Source organism: Ranitomeya variabilis, chromosome 5 (genome assembly GCF_051348905.1).
Source record: "Ranitomeya variabilis isolate aRanVar5 chromosome 5, aRanVar5.hap1, whole genome shotgun sequence".
In the NCBI taxonomy this organism is placed as follows: Eukaryota; Metazoa; Chordata; class Amphibia; order Anura; family Dendrobatidae; genus Ranitomeya; species Ranitomeya variabilis.
The window spans coordinates 93,320,451-93,345,016 of record NC_135236.1 but is presented as its reverse complement, the minus strand read 5'-3'; the positions used below and the strand labels follow the sequence as shown (position 1 = coordinate 93,345,016).

Here is a 24,566-nt window from a genome sequence, read left to right as displayed (position 1 = left end):
AAGTTTTGTAAATCAGACACCCCCCCTTTTAACCATAACTTCCTTTCAAGTCAATAGTCGGTGAAATGGAGCCCCTAACACCGCCTGCTGCACCAGTGAATGCTTACATTGGTTCCTGGCCTCCATTTCTTTGTCTTGCTGATGAATCAACTTTACACTTTTTACTGCTTATGGGATTAACCGCGACCTCATCAACCTCTTTCTCCTGCCTCCGCTCTCCCGGCCGCCCCTCGCCTGGGCTCGCTTGTCCCTCTCTTATCTAGATTGCTTTTACGCCTATCTAGTTCCTTCATACGGCGAGTGGCCATGTTCTATTGCTTCCCTCTTTTAATTTCTTTATTGGCGGTTGAAGTGACAACGGAGGATGCTCTCTTGGCCTCCGCAGGGCCGGCCGCCACCGCTCCACTGATTGTAATGTACCCAGCTAGCGTCTATGGTAAATGGCAGAGCGGAAATGCAGATTCTCTGTCTAATAGTCACTCGGCTTGTAGTCATGAAACATTTCTGTAGGTTTTTATAAATTAAAGTTTCATAGTCAACTATTGTTTGTCCCAGACTGGCTGATAACTGGGAACAATAGCACTGCGCAGAGGATTATGGTGAAGTCTCCAACTTCTAGCGATAAAAATTCCAAAAATGATCTCAACATTGTAGTAAAACCTTCTACAGGGTGCAATTCACGTCACCACCACTGGGTGGCCACAGAAAGACACGTACAGAATAAACATCTCCCAACAGAGTATCTGAATTTTTTTTTTTTCTTTTTCTTAAAAAAAACCCTGGTTATCTCCTATTATTGAGGCACCATATTGAGCCAAGAGAGAAGGCAAGAAAGGACATTTCTTTAGATTTTCATTTTAGGAACACTTATGGTGTCACACTTATTTTTTCACTTATGTTCTCAGGAACATTTTGTCTTTCTTTTGCCCCCTCTAGGATTAGTGTATGTGTAATAAGAAGCTTAGGGAAATGTGCGTAGCTCCATTGCTTACAGGATCTCCATCGTTCCACACTTCATCCCTTTAAAGGGAATCTGTTGCCAGGCCTTTGCTGTCCCATCTGAGCAGCATAATGTAGGAGTAGAGACCCTGATTCCAGTGGTATGTCACTTACTGGATTGCTTAATGCAAGTTTGATACATCACTTTTTATGTGCTGCAAATCTATCAATTTTCTGAATGCTGAGCTCTGTACAACCCCATCCACACCACTGATTGGCAGTTTTCTGTGTACGCTGTTCATAGGCAGAAAGCTGACAATCAATGATGGGGGGCGAGGTTAAACAGCTTATAAAAATGGAGGACTATGTGGCAACAGGGTTACTAGTCTTCTAGTTATAATCTCCTGCTGATAAAATTTTGTATTTTATCAAAACCACAGCAAGCACCTCAGTAAGTGACACAATGCTGGAATCAGTGTCTCTGTCTCTACATCATGCTGCAATCAGATTAGGTGGCAATAACCTGGTGGGTGGGTGGATCATTGGACTTCTACGACTGAATCCATTCAGGTAATGAGTCACCAGAATATATTATGTATTTCCACCGTTTGCCTTTAAGTATTCACTCTGGCTATGTTTGATATTTATGATGTAATTGATTAATATCTTCTGGTGTCTCATCCGTGCAGCATATTGTGGACTTCACCTCTCATTATATTCATAACCCAATGTGATTAATATGAAAGATATGTGTACAAATAACATCATGTGCCCCCCGCATGTATAGCTGTGTAGGTGTCTAATTTTAATTCTCGCCTATCCATGCCTGTTAACATTGTTTAATAAAGTTATTTGTAGTCACAAGTATGGACTCTCTGCTTGTCCTTTCTGGCCTCTCGCCTCCTCCCCATCAGTGATTAGCAGAGGTGTGATTAGTGTGAGGTAATGGCCAGTCCTGCGAGACACGAGGAGAGCTCCGTACATGATGGCGCAGGGGACGGCGGTGATATGGAGGCCGAGCGCACCTCATTATTACACATGGTAATACAGCGGCCTGTGCCGGCATCTCCTCACTGCACACCACGTGAGGCTAACATGGCAACCGCTGATTACAGCTCGTCATCGGCAAATCGTCACCGACTCACACGGACCTGAATCAGTGAGATCTGCCTGGAGATGGCAGCAGCTTCTCATGGTCGTGTACAGTGTCTATTTATCACCTATCTATCTATCTACAGTTGTGCTCAAAAGTTTACATACCCCGGCAGCACTTTTGCTTTCTTGTCCTTTTTTCAGAGAATATGAATGATAACACCAAAACTTGTGTTTTCTTTTTTTACATCATAATGACAACCCAAAATATCCAAATGACCCTGATCAAAAGTTCACATATCCCATTTCTTTATACATTGTATTACCCCCTCTAACATCAATGACAGCTTGAAGTCTTTTGTGGTAGTTGTGGATGAGGTTCTTTATTTTCTCAGATGGTACAGCTGCCCACTCTCATTGGCAAAAAGCCTCCAGTTCCTGTAAATTCCTGGGCTGTCTAGCATGAACTGCGCGCTTGAGATCTCCCCAGAGTGGCTCAATGATATTGAGGTCAGGAGACTGAGATGGCCGCTCCAGAACCTTCACTTTGTTCTGCTGTAGCCAATGACAGGTCGACTTGGCCTTGTGTTTTGGATCGTTGTCATGTTGGAATGTCCAAGTACATCCCATGTGCAGCTTCCGGGCTGATGAGTGCAAATTTGCCTCCAGTATTTGCTGATAACGAGCTGCATTTATCTTTTCTTCAACTTTAACCAGGTTTCCTGTGCCTTTGTAGCTCACACATCCCCAAAACATCAGCGATCCACCTCCGTGCTTTACAGTAGGAATGGTGTTCATTTCAACATAGGCCTTGTTGACCTTTCTCCAAATGTAATGTTTATGGTTGGGGACAAAAAAGTTCAATTTTGGTCTCATTACTCCAAATTACCTTGTTCCAGAAGTTCTGAGGCTTGTCTCTGTGCTATTTTGTGTATTGTAGGCGAGATACTTTGTGGCATTTGTGCATTAATGACTTTTTTCTGCCGACTCGACCATGCAGCCCATTTTTCTTCAAGTGCCTCCTTATTGTGCATCTTAAAACAGCCACACCGCTAGTTTTAAGAGTCCTGCATTTCAGCTGATGTTATTTGTGGGTTTTTCTTTGCATCCCGATCAAGTTTCCCGGCAGTTGTGGACGACATTTTTGTTTGTCTACCTGACTGTGGTTTTGTTTTTACAGAGCCCCTGATTTTCCATTTGTTAATCACAGTTTGAATGCTGCTGACTGGCATTATCAATTCCTTGATATCTTTTTGTATCCCTTTCCTGTTTTCTACAGTTCAACTACCTTTTCTCATAGATCCGTTCACAATTCTTTTGCCTTCCCCATGACTAACAATCCAGAAACGTCAGTGGCTGGATGAAAGATGCAAGAGTCTGTCTGGATCAGAGAAAATCACTCAGCTTTTATGCACACACCGATTACAAGCAGACAGGTCACAGGTGAGGATGTTACCTTTAGTAGCCATTCAAACCCATTTATGTCAACTTCTGTGCATGTTATCAGGCCAAAATCACCAGGGTATGTGAACTTTGTATCAAGGTCATTTGGATGTTTTGGGTTGTCATTATGATTTAAAAAGAGAAAAACACAGTAGTTTGACAATAAATGGCTTCACCCAACCACTAACCATGAGTGGAGAAAAAGTTTTGTTGTTATCATTCATATTCTCTGAAAAAAAGCCAAGAAAGCAAAAATTCTGCCGGGGTATGTAAACTTTTGAGCACAACTGTATCTATCTATCTATCTATCTCTCGTCCTTCTATCCACATTGATCCCACTGTGATCACATCTCTACATGTCAGGAATACTTTGTACATGGAGCACTTTGTTCTCCTGATGGCAAACCCAATACAAGCCACAAAAATAAATCCCCTATTACATAACATTACATGAGCCCGAGTGCTGTGGTCATTGCAGAGACGGCTAATTTGGATCAATTTAGAGCAGAGATTGGATTTCCGTAAATAACCAGCAAAAGTGAAAACTTCCCCACAACTGTGGCTGCTCATCTCACCCCTCACTGTCAAGGGAAAGGCCGACACAAAGAAATGACTGGTGGGCTGTGGGCAATAAGCTTTTCAATTACTATCAGCTTTTTTCTTTTGTAACCAATATGGCTGTAAACTCCCACACACAACGAGGAGCCAAGGACAGGAAAGGTCATTCACAAATGTCTCCCAGACACTGACGATAATATCATAGTGATGGACTCTTTTTTTTTTTCTTTTTCTCTTGAGGAGCCTATAAATTCCATACTTGTATCCATATACTGTATACACTATAAATATGTATATTTTTTTAAAAACATCCTGAAAATATTAGCATGGAATTTTTAAGCTCATCCTGAAAAGAAAGTGTGTATATACATGCTTCTGTTATAGGATGAGCTTCATGAGATTCATTACTGTGTGTAAAAAGACCGATTAAGGGGTTAAACAGCTGATTCCTGATTAAATCATGTTTCTTTAGTCTTGCCATTACTGCTGTACCTTTGGCCGTAGGTCAGAGCCAGACTTACAAAATTCTCATCATATCATATCATGCAGGAAAACTTTCAAAAGACATTACACAGCCATTCAGGCATGGATTTTCAAAGTAACTACTTTAGCCTCATCAGGTCCAAGAGACTGTATGTAATATTTGCAGTTTGTATTGCACATCCTGATGGTTGCAGTTGAGGGAAATGATCCTTAAGTAATGTTTCACTAAAATTTCTACCAACTGGATTCTTTTGAGGACCACAGAAGTGTTAGGCTGCCGTCACACTAGCAGTATTTGGTCAGTATTTTACATCAGTATTTGTAAACCAAAACCAGGAGTGGAACAATTAGAGGAAAAGTATAATAGAAACATATGCACCACTTCTGTATTTATCACCCGCGTCTGGTTTTGGCTTACACATACTGATGTAAAATACTGACCAAATACTGATAGTGTGACGGCAGCCTTAGAAGAGCAAAACGCATCATATTCCCCTGTCCTAGGCCCTTACTCGACTCCTCCTATTAACATAGTTCCTTAGTTCTCCGTGGAGGGCTTCAGTTCTTCTGGCATGTGGGGCCAACGCTGGTTATTGTAGTCAACTGCATGAGTCTGTGTCAGACAAAGCGAAGACTCACCAAAGGGCTGGGGAGCGCAAGGAGTCCGGGGAGCGCAAGTGCAGCGCCCCAGAGTCCTGGTCGTTGCAGTACTGTGGCTCCGCCGCTAAGGGGAGCTATGGTACGTCTGATGGCACTGAAGGAGTTCATCTGACCAGGTATCACAGACACCAATACATTTCACAGTCGGGCCTCCAGGGGGAGCTAAGGGTACTATTCATTAGGCCACTCCTCACATACTGGTAAAACTGGGGGTCAGGCAGGAAGTTAGAGAGAAAGCTGACTGGGTTGGAACCAGGCAACACCTTGTGGCAGAGGGTGTTGTGGGGGAAGATTCGGTAGGGTCCCTGTCAGGTTTGGGACCCTGACAGTGGCTTGGCTACCAGAAAGAACGTCACGGGACCGTGCCTGCTCAGCATAGCGGCGGTGCCCAAAGAAGGGATCAGAAGCGAGATATATTGTGCTGAGTGAGAAACGAGATCAAAGCAACAAGGAGAACACCAGTAGGAGTCGTGCTGTAAGACCGAGGCAACATCCTACTGAGGCGCACAGCCGGCGGCCGGAACACCGAGGAAGTATTTATATATCTAGCTCCAAGCAATACTTCAAACCAACGGCAGGACAGTCAGTCACAGGCGGGCTGTCTCACCTAAATCACCTAAGAAGACATAGGGGGCAACCTGTGGAGAGGGGCGACTCTAGGGTCCTGGAAGAGCTCCGAGCCTACCCGTCATACGGGTGCGTCCCAACCATAACACCGGGAGGGACGGGTTAGCAGAACATCATCTAATCGAGTTGTGAGGGAACATCAGAAACAGACACAACAGTTGTGGGGACTATCCCGTAAGCACAGCAGGGGAGGACCACAACACATAGCGCTAGCAGGAAGGCACAGATTTCCACCTGCAAAGGGAACTCTGGAGGTGCCATCGGACCGGCCGGACTTGCGCAGCCTGGTGAACCGTATTCCGGACTGAGGACCCAGAGACCTTCAGTAAAGAGGTAAAGAGACTGCAACCTGGTGTCCTCGTTATTTACTGCACCGCACCACCACCACTATCCACATCTATTACTGTACGCCCCTCAGCAGGGTCACGGACCGGGTCTAGCCACCGTGACAACCCCAGAGCAGAGACTCAGAGGCCCGGTACCGGGTACCCCTCGGCCCTGTGGCAGTGGGGGCGCTACACAAGGAGTCCGGGGAGCGCAAGGAGTCCGGGGAGCGCAAGGAATCTGGGGAGCGCAAGGAGTCCGGGGAGCGCAAGGAGTCCGGGGAGCGCAAGGAGTCCGGGGAGCGCAAGGAGTCCGGGGAGCGCAAGGAGTCCGGGGAGCGCAAGGAGTCCGGAGAGCGCAAGGAGTCCGGGGAGCGCAAGGAGTCCGGGGAGCGCAAGGAGTCTGGGGAGCGCAAGGAGTCTGGGGAGCGCAAGGAGTCCGGGGAGCGCAAGGAGTCCGGGGAGCACAAGGAGTCCGGGGAGCGCAAGGAGTCTGGGGAGCGCAAGGAGTCTGGGGAGCGCAAGGAGTCTGGGGAGCGCAAGGAGTCTGGGGAGCGCAAGTAGTCCGGGGAGCGCAAGGAGTCCAGGGAGCGCAAGGAATCCTGGGTGCATAAGGAGCCCGGGAGAGAGTCCTCTCCTCATGTAAGGAGCCCTGGGTGCGTATTGTTTCCTGGCTACATAAGGAGCCCGGGGAGCATAAGGTTTCCTGGGTACATAAGGAGTCCTGGGTGCGTAATGAGCCCGGGGAGCGTAAGGAGTCCGGGGAGCATAAGGAGTCATATCAGAGGATAATAAATGTCTTTTCAATGAAATTGGGACAATTTTGATTCGGGCTAAATTTATTTAGAACCAACCTGACAAATTGGAGTGAATGTGCCCAAAACTAGTCTTGGCAGATTCTCTAATCTCTTTTCGACTTTTCAGAGGCTGTGTACATCACCATGGTATATGCCACCAGCAGTATGAGATTCTTATCCCGCTCCTCTGTCACTTCTTTATTCTTCACGTTATCACTGTTCTGTACAATATATTAATGAAAGGAAAAAAAAATATACACTTAAAGTGACTTTAGTTCAAGGCAAAAAACCTCCCCTACCGCAGATGTATGCATGGAAATGGCGATTCTTTATCTTTTGTTTACCTGGAATTTTCTTTTGTGATATGCAGATAGGATTAGAGACCTCGAGATTCAATAGGAGCTTTAAATAGTCGGCCATTCAATAGCAAACAGAGGAAGAAAACAGGCCGATGTTCCATGGTATATTGTGTTGCCATGGCAGTTTTTCCTGACTAGAACGAAGAAAAGTTCTCTGACTTTACAACAGATTGTAATTGAATAATATACTCAGGAGAAAGAAACGGCTAACAAAGAGTTACAGTAATGTCGTCCTGGGATTCCTCCGCAATAAATTAATATCCGTCCAGTGTCAGCGGATCTGCTCCGCCGAGCAGCAGCCTTGTCAGTAGACGGGATCTGCGCTCAGACGGGTTTGCCAAATAAAGCACCTTAATGAAGAGCTTAAACAGACGAGATACAGTTATCAGGAGCCGAGGACGGAGAGGGGAAACAAAGTTGTCAGGACAAATTTCATTTTTATCAAGAGTGTGGCGGGAACGGAGGAAGTGGTCCGGGCAGAGATGGCGTCCGCCATGTCTCATGGTCTGAGCCGTCTGCTGTCCTGCATCTTCCGGGGTTAAAGGGGAGCTGTCACTTCTCCTGACATGTCTGTTTTAGTACATACTTATATTCCTATCAAACAACAATTCTCGAGCATCTTTTTTAGATCTCTGTGTTGTGCTTGTGTTCCTCCTAGAATTTTATGAATAAATGTAATAAATGAACAACTGGGTGTAACCATTACCCTGGTCAAAGAGGTGTGCCTGATCACAGTGATAATGTCAGCACTGATTGGAGGGTATAAGGACACGCCCCCAACTGGCAACACCCAGTTGTCAATTTATTCATACATTTCTGGGAGGAGTAACTGAGGAAAGCACAACATTGACCCTGAGAGAAGATGATCCACAACTGTTATATGTACATACTGTAGCATAGCGCCTACTACGTGTCTTGGGGAACATTCGCTTGGCAGCAGAATCAAAGCACTCGGGCACGGTTTTCTATCAAAAACAGTCTTTTCAGTTTATTTCACATAATGTAAACCACATCCACAGGAACTTGGTAACAGTTTGAACACAGTCTGCATATATTCATCTTTACCACAGTTCGTCTCTTTCCCCGGTCAGCATTATACATGGTTTTCAGACCGTTACCCGTTGGCAACCTTTACGGGTTCCTGGACACCCCTTGGCCTCCGAGGTGCCCATACACAACGTCTCTCACTCTGACCCCGGTCACTGTCACACGGTTCCTTCCCGTTACCTGTTGGTGCCGCACAGGTTTCCCGGATCCCTCTTCTCCACAGAGGTATCCATCAGACGTTTCTCACACACTGAATTCAGGTCAGTCCCAGGTCCCCAACACAGACCTCCCAGGTCTACGGTCTCCAGGTGCTTCCAGGACGACTCCACTCGCCGGAGCCTCCAACACCAACCGTCCGTGTTATGTCCAGCACGCAGGCTCTCCAGCCTGGAATGGTCACTGTGTGGTTCCAGGACGTCTGTCCCCACCTGGGACCGTCCAGCACACAGGCCACTTTTCAGTGTCCTGCCAGGACACACGGAAGTGTGTCCACCCTGACGGACACTTACCCACTAACACTCACATTCCACCATGTGCTCCACACACCTCCTTTACATAGGTGTAACCACACCCAGGTACCTGTCACATGGCTAGTCAGGTGAGCGTGACATCACCACAGGTCCTTGCACACCATATACATGCCTCAATGCATATCTCAAGGAGCACACACAGCGCCCCCTATCTGCCACAGGGGTTGCTATACCACATTACAAAAGACATATCCTGAGAGCAGACAGGCCTTCTTTACAGTCACAGTAGTGTACACAGAAGAGGGTTCACCATTAGGGTCCAGATGTTGCCAAAGACAGAAGGGTTTGGTGTTTGTCCCATTCCAACTTCCCATTCTCCTCATTATTAAGGGATATACAGAAGACTTTTTTTCTTTTTAGAAAAAGTGCAGCCTCCCTGCCTGTTGTGCCCAGCTCCAATCTTGGCCTACATTGAGCAGTTACAGACAGGAGCTCTGAGGATTCAGTGGCCTTGGCTGACTTCACATTGACAGAGCAACGGACTCTTTTCCACTTTGCTCTGTTGATGGGGCGTGACTGCAGGCGTCATGCTGATTGACAGCCATCATGCCTAACTGGAGGGATCTGGCTATCAATCAGCATGACATCGGCAGTCACGCCCTATCATCCGAGCAACCCAGAAGAGAAAGATCTGCTCTACTGACATTGAGCTGCAGAATCGCTGGGCTGGGTAGAACCGGCTTGTCGTTGGCATTTACCTACATGTTAGTTTTTAAGCTCATATTAAAAAAAAAATACATTCCTGAATAAATTCTTAACGTATACTGATACCCTAGTGATATATGTCCTGCACATGTCCCACCACCTGAAAGCAAAAAGGATGGAGCTAATAAGGACTAGGTCTCTTCTGGTCAAGATAGCTGTCACACAGATTTGCCAATACATGTAGTGCTTATGGCTCCATGATGCAGAGTCACAAGGACTCTGTGTGTCACTATATATCCGCAGAAAAGGCAATCCTCTTATGCTTACTGTGATGCTGAGTCACTTCGTATGGCTAAGCCATGAGATGGGATAGTCTGGAGTCCAAGGTCAAAAGCCAAGAAGGCATGCCATAAACAGAAGAAAGAGACAAAGGCATAGTCAGGTAACATCCCAAGACTAGAATAACAGGAGGATAGCGGATCAGAGCAGAAGGGGTTAAACAGACGAACAGTCAAAACAAGGTCCAAGGTCAGGCAACAAAAGATCTACAAATAGAACACAAGGCACAGAGAGACAAATTACACTGTATCTGAATGTACATCTGGTAGAAGTCTGGAAGTAACAGCCCAGTTAAGTAGCCTGACAATCACCTAGGACAATGAACACCTGGAGACAGCCAGCACCTCACAGTCTCAGACTGAACAGCCGAGCTGTCAATCAACATGCTGACAAATTAGTCCACCCCTGCACCAGGCTGAAAGACTGAGTTGTCAATCAAAGTATTGACAGCTTCAGCATGACACCCCTGTACTTGATTGGACGGCTGAAGTGTCAGGAACTGTATCCCAGACTTACTAAGGGGTGTAACTGTGACACTGACGATTCCTGTGGTTCATTAAACTTCTAAGTATCACAAGCAAATTCTCTATAACATTTGTTCACAGCAGTGAAATTTTTCTTTAAGGCTACGTTCACATTTGCGTTGTGCGCCGCAGCGTCGGCGCCGCAGCGCACAACGCAAACAAAAACGCAGCAAAACGCATGCACAACGCTGCGTTTTGCGCCGCATGCGTCGTTTTTTTCATTGAATTTGGACGCAGCAAAAATGCAACTTGCTGCGTCCTCTGCGCCCCGACGCGGGCGCCGCAGCGACGCATGCGGCGCAAAACGCAAGTGCGCCGCATGTCCATGCGCCCCCATGTTAAATATAGGGGCGCATGACGCATGCGGCGCCGCTGCGGCGCCCGACGCTGCGGCGCTGGCCGCAAATGTGAACGTAGCCTCAGATCTGGATCACATGACAATACCATATTCTTGGCCCGAATTCTGTCCGTGTAAAAAGCGGATAGCACTTGGACCAATTTAATTTCTATGGCAGTGAGAGAAAAAGGAGGATGTCACTCTGAGCCACAGTACAGCATCTGATTTTTATGGATACATTGCAATTCTTTAACATAAGAAACTGTAAATGATTAATAGCTGCTGCTGTAAAAAACTGGATTGTATACAGATAACAAGTGAGAAAAAAAATCATCACACTTTTCTGGATCAGACTCTGAACGAGTCCTAAGGCGGATCTGTCACAGGAATTCACATCCAAACTGCATCCATTAATCAATCTCCTAAACCTGATGAGGCTGATGAATTTACTTTGAAAAACCACATCAGAATGTCTGTGTAATCCTGATATTAAGATGAGTCCAGCAATAGAGCGGAAGAGCTTGTGAGTACGAGTGTATACAGTCTCTGCCCGCCCGGCCTGACTGACAGCTGCAGCTTGTACTGACCAATGTGAGATCTCAACAGCAGAAGGGAGAAGGAACACTGAGGAGCCGTGAATAGTGCAAAGATGGAGTTTAAAAGTTAGAAACGTATTGCACAGCCATTCTGAAAGACTTTCAGAGTAAGCACACCAGCTTCATTAAGTCTAAGATGAACGATTGACATAAATATACTGTAGGTGACATCATCTAAAGAACTTGCATTGGCGTTCCACAGAACCTTCCTCATCTTTTCTCTTGGTTTGACCTATCCCGAGATAAGTGTGAGCTGGGAAGCAAAGTACAAGATTTTTTGATACTCTGTTGGGGGATGCTTTTGTTATATGTATCTGTGTGTGGCCACCCAGTGGTAGTGATGTAAATTACAGTCTGTCCAGGACTTTGTTTGTATATTACAATAGCATTGAATTTGTTTTGTTAGAAATTAGGGTTTTTATAGAAATTTGCAGAAATGTAGGCGTGGACACAGCTGTATGACAGCAGCGTGCCAACAGATGGCGCCACACTATATTATTGCAGTGCCACCTCCAGGAAGTGATGTGGAAATATCCTCAATTATCTCTGCTTTTCCTTCTGTATTACTTTCCATCCATGTATCTAGTTGCAGTTTAAGTATTTAGTTGATGCTTCAACACTACGAAGGGTCAATTACTTCTCTTTATTCCCAGACTATAAATTCCTAGTTCTCGATCCATATGCCTTGTGTACACCGCCTCGTGCGCCGTCATAATTTATTTGGACAAGCTCATTATTTCCAGCGTCAGTTTTATTTTTATTTATTAAGGGAATGGGATCAGACATTATTTATTTCTTCTCACCTTTTTATCACTGTTGAACGTATTATGAAATATCCTATTAACTACAATGGACCTGTCAGCTTGTTTTTACATATGGAAGTAGTGGTACGGCTTTATAGGTACATCGGATCTTTAAAGAAAAGTATCTTTCATGTGTCTATACACGCATGATATTACTTCCATCTATAAAAAAGTGCTGACGGGTTCCACTTAAAGGGAATCTGTCACTAGGTTTTTGCTCCTCCATGAGAATCATAATGTAGGAAAAGAGACCCTGATTCCAGTGATGTATCACTTACTGGGTTGCTTGCTACAGTTTTGATAGAGCCTTTAGTTTCTCTGCTGCAAATCTAGCAGTTCTCTGAATGCTGAGCTGTGTATAACCCCGCCCACACCCCTGATTGGCAGATTTCTGTGTACACTGTGCATAGGCGTAAAGCTGTGAATCAGTGGTGGGGGTGGGGTTCATAGAGCAAAAAGAATATGGAGGACTACAAGGGAGCAAATTTACTAGTCCTTTAGAGATAATCTTCTGTTGATAAAACTGTGATTGTATAAAAACTACAGCAAGCAGCCCAGTAAGTGTAACATCACTGGAATCAGGGTATTTATTGGTACATTTTGCTGATCTCACACCAGGTGGCAAAAACCTAGTTACAGATTTCCTTCAAGTAATACTCAGCTCCTGGGATAAAGACTACACATTATGTAGATCCTAATGGTGACAACTATGGATCAGATAAGGAGTCAGTCTTAAAGGGAATGTCCATATTTTATCATCCTGTCCTCTTAAGGTCCAAAATCTAATGATGTAAAATTTCTTAATATACATGCAGCAATTTGGGCTCTACTTTTCTCATGCTGAGCTCTAAATCCCTGTGCAGACACAAATCTAGAGCATAACGTTCTTCTTGTCTACTCCAGCACTAGAGGAAGCCTAAAGGCTCACACTCCTCAGTGTTTAAATCGCATGGTGCAATCTTAAAAAATGTCAGATTGCACTCTGACTAATGTTATTGAATGATTCCGTGTTCATCTGTGATTTTTTTTTTCTTAACTCAGATGGGACTGAGAAAAAAATCACCGCATGATGTGAGTGGCAACATATATCGGATGACATGCGCCAATGCAAGTCAAAGGGTGCAAGAAAAAAAACACGCACAATGCGTACGATTATTGCATACCCATCTCATAGGAAACTCAACATTTCATCAGCCGAGTACAGTAAATTCCCAGCCCGAGCCATCAGAATAGATAGATAAAAAGATGTCATTGAGATATATAATTGGTGAAATGTGTGTAGCTTATTGTACATGTATTTAGCTAATGAATAAAAGAAAAAACAATGTGGGGTGCCCCTATTTTTATTAACCAGCTGAGGGAAAGCAGACAGCCGAGAGCTGATCTTAAGTCTGGGAAGAGGACAAGAGACATGCAGCTTCCCAGACTATTAACATCAGCTCACAGCTATCCGCATAGCCTTTACTGGTTATTAAAAAGGGGTGACTCAAAAAAATGATGTGAGGTCCCTCCCATTTTTAATAACCAGCAAAGGCTAAGCAGACAGCTGCCCAGGGATTAGTAAAGGAGAAGCGTCTATAAGACATTCCCATTACTAAGTTTACAGCAAAAAACACACACAGAGAAAAGTCCGTTATTTGTACAAAGCTCTCCTCAACCCTCTTTCCCCCATTTATTACCTTAAACAAATCAAATATCCCAATGGGGTCCACAGTAAGTCCTTTCCACGACGATCTCCAGCTCTGCTACATCTGGATGGTGTGTTGAGCAGTGACATAAGTTAATGCAACTGCTCAGCATGGCAGCCGGAACACACTGACAGTAGCGCGAGAAGGCGCCTGCAGTGACATCAGTAAGATTATCGCAGTTCACAGCTGATGAACTCTGGTCACGTAACTGACTGCACCACAGTCAAGCGCATGCTCCGGCTATCATGCTGAATGCTTGCATTAAGGCCGGAGACACACTGGTGCGAGATACGGCCGAGTCTCGCTGGTTAAAAGCAAGCTGTGGCACCTGCACTCCGGAGCGGAGCGTGCAGCTGCATAGCAATACATGGAGCCGCACGCTCCGCTCCGGAGTGCCGGTGCCACAGCTTGCTTTTAACCAGCGAGACTCGGCCGTATCTCGCACCAGTGTGTCTCCGGCCTAACTCAGGTCACTGCTCCACACACCATCTGGATGTAGCAGAGCATGAGATCATTGTGGGATGGATTTATGGCGGACCCCATTGGAATATTTGATTAGTTAACAAATAGGCAATCCCTACATGTGTTGCGGCTGTCGAACAGCCGTGAGACTTTCAGGCGCTGGGACTCGAACATAATATTCCAGCACACCGAAGTCACTTGGTTAGCCCACGAGCATGCTCAAATAACGCCTTATCCAAGCACGTTTGTTCAGCATGAGCCAGACCATCATCTTGTGTGCAGTGTATAGGAGACATTAGAGCAGCTAGTTTCCACCCACCAGCTAGGAGGCAACTGCAAAGTAAAGATAAAGCCTACAGAAGGGTAAACTGATAAAAATTGCAGGATACAAGTCATATAATGGTCAGAAACAGTGGTTTTCCTCGTGTACACACTGCAACACGAAACTAAAACAACTGTTAGAGTTTAAAGGGAACCTGTCACCTGGATGAGAGATTGAAGCCAGGTGTAGACATGCTGGAGTGTCAGAGAAAAATACACTTTACAGATCCAGCCGGCTTCTCCAAGCATTGCTCTAGGTGATTGACACATTTCTCACTTAGAAAGAGACCTGCCAATCACTTTCTAGCAGTGCTGGGACAAGATGGCTGGGGACGGCACCGGATTGCTCTCATCTCTGGTGATGGTCCCCTGCACTCAGGATTTGATTCAATCTTCACGCGTTTTGGGCAGCACAAATCAGGTGACAGGTTCCCTTTAATCCTCAGTTTAGTTATGATGGTCGGTATACTGTGACTTGTTAGATCTAGAGGAGCCGAGTTTGTTATTCGATACATCTGATTGGAATATCCCGTTGTGCCATTTGTGCTGTTACATGGGACTGCAGCTAATGTAGAGACAATGTGAACGCTCGGCTCTGCTACATCAGTGCATGTATGGTGTGTCGTCCCACGCACATCTTGGTTTTTCTTCGGTTGTTTTTCATTATTTTGCTCTCCCGATTCCTACATAATGTGGACTAAGGACGCATTTAGACAGCCCTGCAGGAATGGCCGGCTTCGTTAGGTGGTCCGCTCTCAGTTCTTTATATCCCATTCAATTTCAGGGGTTTGTAATTCATTTTTCACAATGGATATTGATCGGGGATTGTCAGTGGCGTCGAGGAGCTGACACTCTACATAGAGCCGTCACATCTAACCAGAGGCCCGTGTCACCGGTCCAGCGGACTTATCTTTAGAAATGACCTCCAGGCATGCAGGATTAGAGGCAAGCAAGGACTTAGCGGAAAACTCAGCAGCTCCAGATCTGTATTGTATTCACTGACAGGTTGAGGTATAGGAGAAAAAAAAATAAAATCAATGATGTTACTGGTGTCTAAGTGTATAACCCAGGCTGAATCGGGAGGTGAGAGGACCCTTCTCTTAATCAATGTCAGATCAGCCGCCGTCATTGATTCCTGGGACACTTTGCGCCTGTCAGACATTACCGTACTTAGAATATCTAGCTAACCTCGTATAGATCGCTCCCAAAAATCAGCCATGAGAGAGGAAAGGTTGGTGCGTCACGCCATCGCGTTCTGTGTCACTTTCTATATAGATCAGTAGGTCGCAGATCATTATTGTGAACTGTAGGTGGCACTTTAGATCTTTTCATGTTGTGTGCTGTCAACCCCCATCATAAACTTCGGCAAAAACATCAGCTATTAATTTGGGTCAATCTAAGGGCTCATGAATACAGAAGAGTCATGTGCAGGGTATATGGAGGCGCGCGGCTTCCCTTCAGCTCAGTACCATGCGCTTGTGCTGCCATATAGCGCTCTAGTAATAGCTCCGTAATACGGCTTATGATGAAGCTTGAGAACACTTTCATTCTGTATGTGTTCACATAAAAACGGAGATTACAGCAGAGTCCTGTAGATGTCTGTGATTACCATATTATGGCTTCACATAATTATCATCAAAAGTGTTATTTTAACAACATAGTGACCTGACCTGAATGTTCCTTAAAGGGCGTTGGGACTTTTTTTTTTCTTACATAAATGCATGCATTTTTTAATTTTTGGCATTGAGTTTCATTAAAAATGTTGCACCGTTTTCCGTTTATAGCCTGTGTATTGCATTGTCAATTGTTGGCTGCAGAATGAGTTAGCTAAGAATCTGTCAGTCTGTGTGACTGCAGACTTGTGACTCCTCACATCGCACACACTGTGTGCTCTGAGGATTATCCGGTACTAGTGGTGGGCGCATGCAATTTCCACACTTCTGGCCACATTCCGACTAGACGTGTCCAGCCATCTAGTCTGCATGTGACAAGCTTGTTTCTCATCATAGACATAGAGAGAGACAGCCTGTTTGAGCTTTGGGGCGGTCTGTGGGCAGGTCTCTCCTTGGTTTTTCTGGCTTAGAGCAGGAAGATAAGACTCTGCGTGCAGTCCCGCCCCGGAGAACGGGCATATCACTAACTGAAAACTTCTAACACTGATTACACAAGAACCACAAGACAGATTTCTTCAGCCCAGGTATCATTTTAATCAGTGTAACAGTGGCAACAGGACAATGTTTGCTCTAAGTTGGTTGCCTCCAGCCTCAGTAGCCTATGCAGCGTGCAGAGGATATGCCGAACCAGATGATTTCTAAACACTTGCAATACGGATGATTTCATAGGGTGATAGATAATGATCAACTTGTAACTGGGCTGATTTAGGGAGAAGGGTGCATCATAAAAGCTACGATTAATGAGAGGTGTCGCCATGCCCAAATAAAAGCCTTATTTGTGTATGCAAAAATCATTTCTTCAGTGCGTCCATGTCTATATGTAATAAAGTAGAGGAGGCAACGCTGGGAAATTGGGAAATCCTGGCATAGTGGCGCTCATGGTCAATAATGAGTCTCGGTTACTTGTCACACTTGTATAGCGTAATTCTGTCTTTTATTAGTCTCAGCTCCTTTCTGTCATTTTATTTATCTATCCATGAAGAGACGCACTGATACACCAGAAAAAGTGGGGGGCTTCTCTTGTTGTGGTTATTTTTTGGGGGGACTTACTCCCGTGTGACTCCAGTATATTTGCCAGTCTCTTTGCTGGCTTTAACCACAAATTGAGAAAGACATAAAAGACTGTTCAGAACTTTTTTTTTTATGATGTATCTTCAGGACTTCCATCTTCTTGCTTGCTGTGGGTGGTGGGCTCCTGCTTGATTGACAGTTCAGACAGCAGCATTGTCCTGCGGTTAGTCTGAACTGTGATCTCTGATGCTGTAGGAAACCACAGGGGAACTGAAGAGCCAGAGATCCAGCCAAAAAAAAACTTGTTAGTAGGGATGAGTGGAATCGTAGATGTTTAGGTTTAGTCCAAAGGTTGGATCAGGTCCCAGAACTCTTCCCGAACTTGAACCCAAACCCCATAGAAGTCAATGGTGACTTGAAATTTGGTGGTGGAAAATCTCTCAGTCTCTCACTCTCTCTCTCACTGTCTCTCTTTCCCAAACTCCCGAATTGTAAAACAGACTTCCAGGAGAAATCCATGTTTGGAGTTCAGCATCGAACACTTAGGGTTAGGTACGACCCCGGAACTTTACAGTTCTACTTGTAAGGACTGCACTCCTTGCTTAGAAGACAGACCACCGCTGATGGGCTGCACAGGTGACCAGTAACCCACACAGTAAGAACAATAACAATCCCTTCCTTCCTGACCGCAAAGAGGATTTTCATTAAGGAAACTTTTTTTTTGCATGTTTGAAATCCACAACCATGAGTTTTACAGTATGTGCACGTTTTCCACACTAATTGCATTAGCTGTGGTAAAACCGCAGGTAAAATCATATGTAAGATTTTAGTATGTCTAAAAACGCCTGTTGTCCATGTCCACTGTAACAATAAAGTTTTGTGAAAGCCAAATACCAAGAAGTATCAAAAACAAAGCATCTTGACATGATATACCAAAAAAAGACAAAAATGCAATAAAAACACATTTAAAAAAACTGACTCAAAAAAGGCAATGAAAATACACAGGATAACTAATTTAGGTAATAGATGCAGGAATGGCGCAGAAAATATGCAACATCAAAAACTCACTAAAACCTCATCATGGGAACGTAACCTAAAAAGTAAGTTGCAAAGTTGTTGTTTTTTACAATAATTTAAATAACACTTATTTGTCAGGGTAGGGGCCAAAAGACCACTGTGTCTGGTTTCACTTACTCCTACACTGGTTAGAAGCATTTGACCATCGTATTAAACAGTACTAGTTTTTCCTTTCTGGCAGTGCAGGGGTTAACCTGTTCAGTTGAAGCTTCTGGAACTTTCCTAATTTGATTGCCTCAGCTGTTCAATGTTGGCCACTCCCCCCTGAAATATATGCTGGACTCTAGCCCCTAGGGATTGCCAGTGTTAGTTATTACTGCCTGGTTCTGGAGTTGGATGTGTAGTTTGTGGTTGGCGTTTGGAGATTTTTCAGGAGATTGCTGCTTAGAGTTTTGCCTGTGTGCATTTCCTCCTCCTCCTCTCCTGTTTGGTTTCTCCTTTATTTAACTCCCTTGTGTCCCACTCTAGTGTTTGATGTGTGTATTTTATATGGTTGGAATTTTCATTTATCCCTGTCCGTCTTCCCTTGTTTTTTGGTTAGTGTATTGCTATACATTTCAGCTACCCTGGGTGGGGGAGGTGACAGAAAATGGTAGATATAGGAGCATATCAAGGCATGAGATCCCGCTGTCTCCACCTTTTGGAGTAATCTGGGTGACAGGGTTAGACCAGGGCACCCCTAGTTCTAGGGACCTGGTTAGCGCCACAGTCCCAACACCTTTGTGACAACTTTAAGGTATGTATCATGAGTGTTTTCTTATTTGAACCCTCTTAAGCATCTCCTGTAGCCTGATAAACCTTTCTTTATAGGTCTGAGAAGGAGAAGATGACAAACCATGTGCTTGCTAATGCAGTAGTGCGTTTTGGTGCTGCACCCATCTCTAGTTCTTTACTTATATGTTCAAGGCAGTTTGCATTTTTCTATGATGTAATTTGCTTTTATCTTTTGGTTATAAAATTTGACCCCTTTAAATTGGGTGCACAAAATTCATGATATAGAATAATTCATGCGACTGGTTCCACACTGTTCTCTCTCGTAGCTTGGTGGCTTCCATCCTACACCAAAGGAAGCCCTGACTATATTAGTATTTGTACGCTATGCGGTGCAGATTAATAACTTTAATACCATGAACGCTCGCACACACATGCTCGGAAAAATGAAGCGAGCGTTAAAAAAGAGAAGTTATTATATGGCTGAGTGCTTACATGTTATTGAGGCTGCAATATAGCTTGCTCTATGTGTTTTCAATCAAATGCTGACACAGCAGGGAGTAGATTTAATGCCTATTTCTCAGTTTTTCGAGATTTATTCATTCACCTAATCAAAGTATTTCTCTTTGCCGTCTGAATCTCCCGGGATCCCAAAATCATTGCTTTCTGGGAACCAAGGGGGATTTTTTACTACTATTTACCGAAATACAAATCTTGACACAAATACGATTCCATTATTATGCTGCAGACAAATAAATGTAGATTGGATTTTGTACTTGCCATATGTCATGGCCAGAACATGCTGTATGTATGTAGAGACTGGTTTTTAGCACTATCTTATTATATGAAGCCTTATGTGATGATTTTTTAAGGAAACTTTGATTTCTACCTCTTAAAGAACTTTTGCTTTAATACTAATCATGGTCGTATTGGAGTATACAACAGCTGCAGGCTAATGCTTAGGAGGGACTCTGTTGAGCAAACAGCAGATATCACTGTGTTCACTGATGGAGATAAAGGGAACCTGTCATCAGGTTTTCTCAATATGAAGTATGGGTAACACTGTTCAGGCCTCTATACAGAATGCTGTATGCATGTCCCCAATTCCCTCTGTAAGGCACAAAAAAGACATTTTATTATTCTCAGACAGTATGGTCTGGTCTGTTGGGCGCCTCTGGTCTTTATACGGCGCCTCCTCTTTCTACAATCGTCGTCAACCTTCTCCACTTAGTGTGGATTACACGTCGTACGTCATCCAGTGTCCCCAATCGTCTTCCTGCCCAGGACAGAGCTAAGTACTGAAGTGCCGATGCATCGGGAAAGGACAAAGAACACCGATGACCCGTAGGTAAAGCTGGTGCATGTACATTATAGTACTGTGCCCTGCCCTCGGTAGTGTCACGGGGTGATGTAGGGCTCGCCATCCACACGAAGGAGAACGACAATCACAAGAAGAGAGGAGGCTCCGGAGTAAGATCAAAGACATGCATCTAACCGTGCCATCTATGAGTCTAATGAAAGGTCTTTTGCTATAATAGAGGGTTTAAACGTGGTGGCCATACATTATATTGGGATAATCTGGTGACAGGTTTCCCTTAATATTTTGTTGTTTTACCTCTCTAACTTGTATGTTCTCTCTTTCTGTAATACTGCATGTTGATGATGATAATGCAGATAATCGTTTCTGTATATCCCAAATATAATAGATTTAGCTGATAATTTCGCTGAAAGCTAAAATTCGCAAGAGGTGCATAGGTTTAAACGTAAGGCTCCAGTCACTTCTGTATTTTTTTATTTTTTTATGTTCTCCTTGCATTGATTCCAGGTTGTCCAAAATTCTTAGGAATATTAAGAACATAATATAGACTCATTTCTACACCGGTAATTTGGCAGCCGGTCTCTGCCTCATTATTTTTAATGACCTGAATTAACAGAATTTAGGATTCTTATGATGCTGTTAGTTCAGGTCATTGGCTCGGTGGTCAAGCCAAGACTATGTAACGGCAACTGTGATATAGGCACAGAAATGAGCGTGCATTTCGCTTATGCTAGTGACCTCTGCCCGGATTCAGATACCCATGTTACAGACTGCAAGGCATGGACCGTCCACCAGTCTCCTAATCGGAACCTAACAGCCTCATATATGAGACTGTCGAGTTCGGGTCACGAGACAGTATCTATTCTGTGGATAGAAGACAAGTGCAGACATTGTGGGAGCTGTGGCAGTCTGGGAGGTGAGTATGTGGGTTTTTTTTTATTTATTTTACCTGGGGCAGATTAAAATGGGTTGCCCGGTAGTGGACAACCCTTTTAAGTCATCATACTTACCATATATACTTTACTTATTAACACTAGAAGTCCCAGAAATTTCGAGCTCTCTGGGTTATAAAGGTAGAAATGTTAATGACCCCTCTCTGGGACTTCTAGTGTTAAGGGCAGATGGAGACGACGGTGAATTCTCTCATCCAAGAGAATTGGGTCAATTATGCAAATTGGAGTGTGGTTGGAGTGTCGTCGGAGTGTGGTCGCAGTGTGGTCGCAGTGTGGTCGGAGTGTGGTCGGAGTGTGGTCGGACTGTCAGCATTGTGTGATCCGATACAATCGAATGAGGAGAGGAAGAAGAAAAAAAAATACTACTCCACTTTCGGAAACTAGAAATAATATGTGGCAAAACATTTTTATGCTACACCGGCAAGAGTCCCTCAAAATCCATTTTCCATCTTCTTCGTCATCTTCGAGGAATCCTTAGATATCGCTGTGTGCTGGACATTCTGAGTTATGAAAATGTTTCATCAATGCTGAAGGGTTTTATGTACTTTACCAAGACGACATCTTCTCACAGGACTCAATGATCTATCAGAGTGTGACGCGAAGTGGATTTTCCCTCGGAGCGAACCTGTTATTAGTGGAACTAGAATGATAACGTGTTTTTAGTGCAATCATGAAGAGTAGATATTGGCCTAGGGCGCTTGCGCTCTTTCGTTTATCACATAGTAGGCAGCAAGCAATGTGATCGGAGCGTTTCTAAATCTGATCTGGTGCCTATACTTTCTGATTGTTCATGATGATATGAAGATCTTTGGTCAAAGGAAAGGGTCAAGACATTTCTGAATGCATCATTTTCCTTGCTCGCTCAATTAAAGGCCATGATTATGTTCACAGCAAGGTTTTTACTTGCTCTAATGAATCTAAAATGAAAAATAAAACAACTGGGGAAAAAACTGTCCAAGCTTCTATGCAGATGCATGTGTATCTATGGTAACAGACAACAAACAAACCCTGTGTAGTCAGATCAGGTACCATACACACTTTTAGCTGTATCCTAATTCTTTCCAATACATAAAATGTGCTCAATAATAGAATAAATACCCATTATAGTCCATAGTTCACATGGAAGTGATTTTATTTTTTCCCGTGCTAAGTGTGTGAAAAAAGAAAAGCAGAAACGTTCATTTTTGATCATGAAAGAAAAAGCAGACAGTGCTTTGACTGTGCGTCATTCAAGAATTACTCTTTTTTACTGTTTAATGGGTCGGAGAAGCTTGTTATTATTTTTTTGTGTATATTAGGAAAATGGCTGCCATGCTGATGGTAAAAGTGGAGACATGGACCAAAAATTAATGGATGAAAATTGGATAAGATGCTCCATATTAAAATATGCCCCATATAATGCTGCACAAAGGTTAATAATGGCCCCATAAGATGCTCCATAGAGACATTTGCCCAATATAATGCTGCACAAATGTTGATTATGGCCCCATAAGATGCTCCATTGAGATATTTGCCCCATATGCTGTTGCTGCGATAAAAAAAAAAAAATTACTTACCTCTCGTCGCTCAGGCCCCCGGCACTTGCTATTATCACCTCTCCTCGTTCCGGCGCCGCTGTGTCTTCCGCATCCTCAGCACTAACGTTCAGGCAGAGGGCGCGCACTAACCACGTCATCATGCCCTCTGACCTGAGCGTCACTGCAGAGGATGCGGAAGATGGAGCGGCGCCTGGAATGAGGAAAGGTGAATATCGCGCAGTGCTCACCCTCCCCGTCATACTCACCTGTTCCCGGCGCAGTCCCTGCACGTCCCTGGTTCTCCGGGTGCTGACAGCTTCTTCCAGCGTTGAGTGGTCACATGGCACCGCTCATTACAGTAATGAATATGCGGCTCCACCCCTATGGGAGTGGAGTCGGGTCCATATTCATTACTGTAATGAGCAGTACCATGTGACCGCTCAACGCTGGAAGAAGCTGTCAGCACCCGGAGACCGGAGATGCAGGGACCTCGCCAGGAGCAGGTGAGTATGTCACAGCCTCCCCCTCCCCCGCCGACAATGACTCGAGTATAAGCCGAGAGGGGCACTTTCAGCCTAAAAAAATGGACTGAAAATCTCGGCTTATACTCGAGTATATACAGTAATTAAAAATGTCAGCTTGGCACTCAAAAAATAAGCCCTTACCCAAATCCAGATCAGAGACACTACTACGGGTATCAGAATATGGTGGCATTTTTTTTTTTTTTTTTAAATTTGGATTTTTTGTTCAGTACTTAAATAAAAAATAACGTGGACGGTGTCTGAGTCTATGAACTCTTAATGACCTGGAGAATCATAATAGCAGGTCAGTTTTAGCATTTAGTGAACATGGTAAAAAAAAACTTCAAAAAACAACTGTGGAATTGCACTTTTTTTGCAATTTCACTGCACTTGGAATTTTTTTCCTGTTTTCCAGTACATGATATGTTAAAACCAATGGTGTCATTCAAAAGTACAACTTGTCCTGCAAAAAACAAGCCCTCAGATGGATATATTGATGGAAAAATAAAAAAAAGTTATGGCTCTGGGAAGAAAGGGAGCAAAAAAAAACAAAACCGCAAAAACCCCTGGTCGTTAAGTGGTTAAAGATCTGCATGCTCATATAAATAGTTTGGGGTGTGAAATCCTGCTGACAGATTCCATTTAAATGATGAACACATAAAGAGACTTGGGTCCGCATAGGGGCTGTAAACCCAAAGCGGCAGGATACCTATTTGCTTCATTTTTAGATGCATTTGTGTAAAATTAATTTGAAAGTTGGGTATACAGGAAGCTGTATGCCTTCCGGTAGTCAGACTGCATCGTATACTTGCTAAAGCATCTCCTCCGTCTATCAAAATGGCAGAATCGATGTGCCAGGTTCTAGACTTGTTGCAAATCTGGTTGGTTCGCCTGCTGAAAAATCAATGGAGTAGATACTATTTTTTTTTTTTAAGGTTCACTCATCTCTAACAGAGACTATTGACTGGAAGTGCAAATGTGATGTTGTGACGTTGACTCACTGGGAACGCATCCCGGTCTGTAGCGTGGACTGAGGAGGGTTGTCTCCCCGAGAATTTGCCGATAAGCACTCGGAGAGCAAGACCGAACACTCCCGGCTCCTGATTACTGTTGCAATAAACCCCTACAAGTGCGACTTTCCCATGAATATCAGATTGGAGCTCAATGATTGATGCTGTTAGAATGAATATGTAATGAGCTCCTAATGATCAG

The 24,566-nt window shown here is 44.1% G+C and overlaps 1 protein-coding gene across 2 annotated transcripts in view; it reads left to right on the top strand.

Annotated features, from left to right (window-relative positions):
* Window positions 1-24,566, top strand: part of LRRTM4 (leucine rich repeat transmembrane neuronal 4) — a 732,348-nt gene that overhangs the window by 205,693 nt on the left and 502,089 nt on the right. The window lies entirely within an intron of this gene.